This window comes from Ornithorhynchus anatinus, chromosome 4, assembly GCF_004115215.2.
Source record: "Ornithorhynchus anatinus isolate Pmale09 chromosome 4, mOrnAna1.pri.v4, whole genome shotgun sequence".
In the NCBI taxonomy this organism is placed as follows: Eukaryota; Metazoa; Chordata; class Mammalia; order Monotremata; family Ornithorhynchidae; genus Ornithorhynchus; species Ornithorhynchus anatinus.
In genome coordinates, this window is record NC_041731.1 from 57,749,929 (window position 1) to 57,755,928 (window position 6,000).

Sequence of the window (6,000 nt, forward strand, 5' to 3'; positions counted from 1 at the left end):
CACCTAGACAGGGAGGGGAATCTGGATTACGTGAACAGAGTATTTTATTATTGCCAGAGTTCTCCAGCACAGTCAGTCAGCGTTAGATTTATCACTCAGGCTGCACACAATACCAAAGTTTCAGACCCTTCCCTCCCTTTCCCTGCCCTTTTCGAGAGGAGAAGCAGCACGGCCTAATGGTTAGGGCACGGACCTGGGAGTCAGAAAGACCTGGGGAATTTCCTGGTTCTGCCACTCTTCTGCTGTGTGACCTGGGGCACGTTTCTTACCTTCTCTGTGCCTCAGAGACCTCATCTGTAAAATGGGGATGAAGACTGTGAGCCCTATGCGGCACAGGGACCGTGTCCAACCTGATTACCTTGTATCTCCCCCAATGCTTACCGTGCTTGACACACAGTAAGCGCTTAACAAATAGTATTATTTATTCAATCATATTTATTGAGCATTTACTGTGTGCAAAGCACTGTACTAAGCTCTTGGGAGAGTACAGTGGGTTCTAATCCCGGCTCTGCCGCTTGTCAGCTGTGTGACCTTGGGCAAGTCACTTAACTTCTCTGTGTCTCAGTTCCCTCATCTGTAAAATGGGGATGAAGACCGTGAGCCCTACGTGGGACAACCTGATTACCTTGTATCTACCCCAGCGCTTAGAACAGTGCTTGGCACATAGTAAGAGCTTAACAAATATGAACATTATTATTACACTATAACAATATAACATTATTATTTTTTAGGTCCTGCTCCTCCTCTCCTATCCCTCCTCCAGACAACTGTTTTTTGATTAGCATATTGGCCATGTTCTAGGTCCAGTCGAAGTCACTTCTTGTGGGAGGAACTATGAGTGCCCTATGTCCTGCTTTACTGTATTTGTGCTTGGTCTCATAACTACCCCCTAGCATGCTTTGGCAAGCTTTATATTCCTCCTTTATTCTGTCTCCCATCTTGTCTTAGGTTGTCGAGTTGTCTTCAACCCATAACAATGCCATAGACACATCTCTCCACAAGCCCCGCTCTCCATCTGCAATATCCTGGCTGGATTATTGTGTCAGCCTTCTGTCTGACCTCCCTTCCTCCCGTCTCTCCCCGCTCCGGTCTATTCTTCATTCCCCTGCCTGGATCATCTTCCTACTGAAATGCTCTGGACATGAAACTTCCCTCCTCAAAAACCTCCAGTGGTTGCCCATCAACCTCCGCACGAAACAAAAATTCCTCACTCTTGGCTTCAAGGATCTCCATCACCTTGCCCCTCCTACCTCATTTCCCTTCTCTCTTTCTACTGCCCACCCTGCACATACTGTTTCTCTGTCGCTCACCTCTTCACGGTCGTCCGTTCACACCTATCCCGCCGTCGACCTCTGGCCCAAGTCCTCCTGCCGTCCTGGAACGCCCTCCCTCCTCACCTCCGCCAAACTAACTCCCTTCCCCTCTTCAAAGCCCTACTGAGAGCTCACCTCCTCCAAGAGGCCTTCCCAGACTGAGGCCTCCCTTTCCCTCTACTCCCCCCTTCTTCCTCCTACCCTCTGCTCTTCCCCCTTCCCCTCCCCTCAGCACTGTGCTCATTTGTACATATTATTTATTACCCTATTAATTTTGTTAATGAGGTGTACATCCCCTTGATTCTATTTATCTTGATGATGTGGTCTTGCTTTTGTTTTGTTCCGGTTTGCTTTGCTGTCTGAGTCCCCCCCTTTAGACTGTGAGCCCGTCATCAGGCAGGGACCGTCTCTATCTGTTGCTGAATGTCTCCCCCGTTTAGACTTTGAGCCCATCATTTGGCAGGGATTATCTCTATCTGTTGCCGAACTGTACATTCCAAGCGCTTAGTATAGTGCTCTGCACATAGTAAGCGCTCAATAAATACTATTGAATTAATGAATGAATTGTTCTGGTAGTGAATCCACACAGTTTTCTTGGTAAAAATCCAAAAGTGGTTTACCATCACCTCCTTCCACACAGAAAACTTGAGCTTCTTCCCTCGACTCTCTCCCAAGCCGCTGCTGCCCAGTACAGGTGAGTTTTGACTTGTAGTAGATTGTCTTCCACCCGCTAGCCACTGCCAAGCAAGGAATGGAATGGACAGGCCTCTGCTTGACTCTCCCTCCCGTACCTGAGACTGGTAGAGGACTGGAAACGCTCTGAGTGTGATCCTGAGAGGGGATTCTGTCTCTGCCCTTCCACATATACCTGGACACCTCCCTATCCTCGCCTAGTTCCCTTATCTTGTTTTGCCATTTGTCACTCCCTCTTCTCCACAGTCTGTTTCCCATCCTCAGCGTCAACCCTCTATTCCTCAACAGTCTGAAGGGCCGGAGAAGCAGCATGGCGTGGTCGTGTGCCAGAACGGGAGTCGGAGGGTCGTGGGTTCTAATCCCGGCTCCGCCGCTTGTCTGCTGTATGACCCTGGGGTAAGTCATTTCACTGAACCTCAGTTCCCTCCTCTGGAAAATGGGGATTGAGACTGTGAGCCCCATGTGGGACAGGGACCGTGTCCAAACTAACTTGCGTTTATCTAGACCAGTGCTTAGTACAGTGCCCGGGACAGGGAAGCAACGTGGCTCAGTGGAAAGAGCCCAGGATTGGGAGTCAGAGGTCACGGGTTCTAATCTCAGCTCCGCCACTTGTCAGCTGTGTGACTTTGGGCAAGTCACTTAACTTCTCTGTGCCTCAGTTACCTCATCTGTAAAATGGGGATGAAGACTGTGAGCCCCACGTGGGACAACCTGATCACCTTGTATCCCCCCCAGCGCTTAGAACAGTGCTTTGCACTTAGTAAGCGCTTAACAACTACCACCATTATTATAGTAAGCACTTAACCAATACCATTATTATTATTATTATCTCCTGCCTTTTGTTGCCTGGGGAACCCCGATCATGGACAGCTGAGGCCCGGGTCTGGCATCCCTGAACACCCGTCCCAAATGAAGAGCCAGTCCTGGGCCCCCCAAATCACATGGCTCCTTGCTGCCTCCGGGGCTTGAGGAAGTAAAGGGCAAAGTGGTGCGGTGGAGCGATGGAAAAGCTCCCTGGTGCATAAAGAAGTTAAAACGTCAAAGAAGACTCCTTTGTTTCTGAAGTTGGGGAAGCAGAGGATCCGTGTGAAAAGAAAACTAAAGATGGCTGCCACGCATGTGGACAGGGAGTGGGGGGCAGTGGTGCCGTGCACATGCACAGTGACCGGTCCGCTAAGAAAGCACTCGGGCACTCAATCACCTTGTCCCCTCCTACCTCACCTCGCTACCCTCCTACTACAGCCCAGCCTGCACACTCTGCTCCTCTAATGCCAACCTTCTCACTGCACCTGGATCTCGTCTATCTCGCCACCGACCCCTGGCCCTCATCCTGCCTCTGGCCTGGAACGCCCTCCCTCCTCTAATCTGGCAGACAATTCCTCTCCCCCCCATTCAAAGCCTAATTGAAGGCACATCTCCTCCAAGAGGTCTTCCCTGACTTGAACCCTCCTTTCCTCTTCTCTCACTTCCTCCTGCACTGCGCCAACTTGCTCCCTTTATTCTTCCCTGCCTCTAGCCTCACAGCACTTTCACTCATTCATTCGTTCATTCGATCGTATTTATTGAGCGCTTACTGTGTGCAAAGCACTGCTCTAAGCATTCGGGAGAGAACGATAGAACAATAAATAGTCACATTCCCTGCCCATAGCGAGCTCAGTCTAGAGGGGGAGACAGACATTAATAAAAGTAAATAATAAATATGTCCAGGTGGGTAATTTATTTATTTATATTAATGTCTGTCTCCCCCTCTAGACTGTAAGGTCATTGTGGGCAGGGAATGTGTGTGTTTATTGTTACAATAAAGACAAAGAAACCATTTGTCTTTATTTATTACACTCTCCCAATTGTTTAGTATAGTGCTCTGTACATAGTAAGTGCTAAACAAGTATAATTGAACAAATGCATGAAAGGTCTGATATGTGAGCCATTTTGAATCCCCCAAGTATTGACCATTTGGGGTGGGACAGGGATATTACACCATCCCTTCCACATAGAGAAGCAGCAGGTGCTAGTGGCAAGAGCCCAGGCTTGGGAGTCAAGAGGTCGTGGGTTCTAATCCAATCTCCGCCACTGATTATTCATTCAATTCATTCAATAGTATTTATTGAGCGCTTACTATGTGCAGAGCACTGTACTAAGCGCTTGGAGTGAACAAGTCGGCAACAGATAGAGACAGTCCCTGCCGTTTGACGGGCTTACGGTCTAATCGGGGGAGACGGACAGACAAGAACAATGGCAATATATATATATATATATGTTGGTATTTGTTAAGCGCTTACTATGTGCCGAGCACTGTTCTAAGCGCTGGGGTAGATACAGGGTAATCAGATTGTCCCGCGTGGGGTTCACAGTCTTAATCCCCATTTTATAGATGAGGTAACTGAGGCACAGAGAAGTTAATAATAATAATAATAATGTTGGTATTTGTTAAGCGCTTACTATGTACCGAGCACTGTTCTAAGAGCTGGGGTAGACATAGGGGAATCAGGTTGTCCCACGTGGGGCTCACAGTCTTAATCCCATTTTACAGATGAGGGAACTGAGGCCCAGAGAAGTTAAGTGACTTGCCCACAGTCACACAGCCGACAAGTGGCAGAGCTGGGATTCGAACTCATGAGCCCTGACTCCAAAGCCCGTGCTCTTTCCACTGAGCCACGCTGCTTCTCCAAGTTAAGTGACTTGCCCACAGTCACACAGCTGACAAGTGGCAGAGCTGGGACCTACTGTGTGCAGAGCACTGTATTAAGCGCTTGGAAAGCACAATTTGGCCACAGATAGAGACAATCCCTGCCTAATAGCGGGCTCACAGTCTAAGAGGGGGAGACAGATAGAAAAACAGAGCAAGCAGTCAGGCATGAATACCATCAAATGTGTGTGTGTGTGTGTGTGTGTCTACAGAGAGAGAAAGAGATATGTGCGTATCTCGCCCTCTATTTATATAGTTAAGCAGTGTGGCTTCATTCATTCATTCAATAGTATTTATTGAGCGCTTACTATGTGCAGAGCACTGGACTAAGCACTCAGAATGTACAAATCGGTAACAGATAGAGACAGTCCCTGCCCTTCGACTGGCTTACAGTCTAATTGGGGGAGACGGACAGACAAGAACAAGAGCACGGGCTTCGGAGTCAGAGGTCATGGGTTCTAATCCAGGCCCTGCTACTTGTCAGGTGTGTGACTTTGGGCAAGTCACTTCATTTCTCTTCTCTGTGCCTCAGTTCCTTCATTAATACAGTGCTCTGGACACAGTAAGCTCTCAGTTAATAGGATTGAATGAATCTGTAAAATGGGGATTAAGACTGTAAACCCCATTTGGGACAACCTGACTACCTTATACCTGCCCCAGCGCTTAGGACAGTGGTTGGCACATAGTAAGCGCTTAACAAATACCATCATCATCACCACAGAGAAGCAGGGTGGCTTAGTGGAAAGAACCTGGGCTTAGGAGTCAGAGGTCGTGGGTTCTAATCCCGGCTCTGCCAGTTGTCAGCTGGGTGACTTTAGGCAAGTCGCTTCACTTCTCTGGGCCTCAGTTCCCTCCTCTGTAAAATGGGGATGAAGACTGTGAGCCCCACGGGGGACAACCTCGTCACCTTGTATCCGCCCCCCCCCAGTGCTCAGAACAGTGCTTGGCACATAGTAAGCGCTTAACAAAGAGAAGCAGCGTGGCTCAGTGGAAAAAGCACGGGCTTTGGAGTCAGAGGTCATGGGTTTGAATCCTGGCTCGACCATTTGACAGCTGTGTGACTTTGGGCAAGTCACTTAACTTCTCGGTGCCTCAGTTACCTCATCTGTAAAATGGGGATTAAGACTGTGAGCCCCACATGGGACAACCTGATTCCCCTGTGTCTACACCAGTGCTTAGAACAGTGCTCGGCACATAGTAAGCGCTTAACAAATACCAACATTATTATCATTAAATACCAACATTATTCATTCATTCAATAGTATTTATTGAGCGCTGACTATGTGCAGAGCACTGGACTAAGCGCTC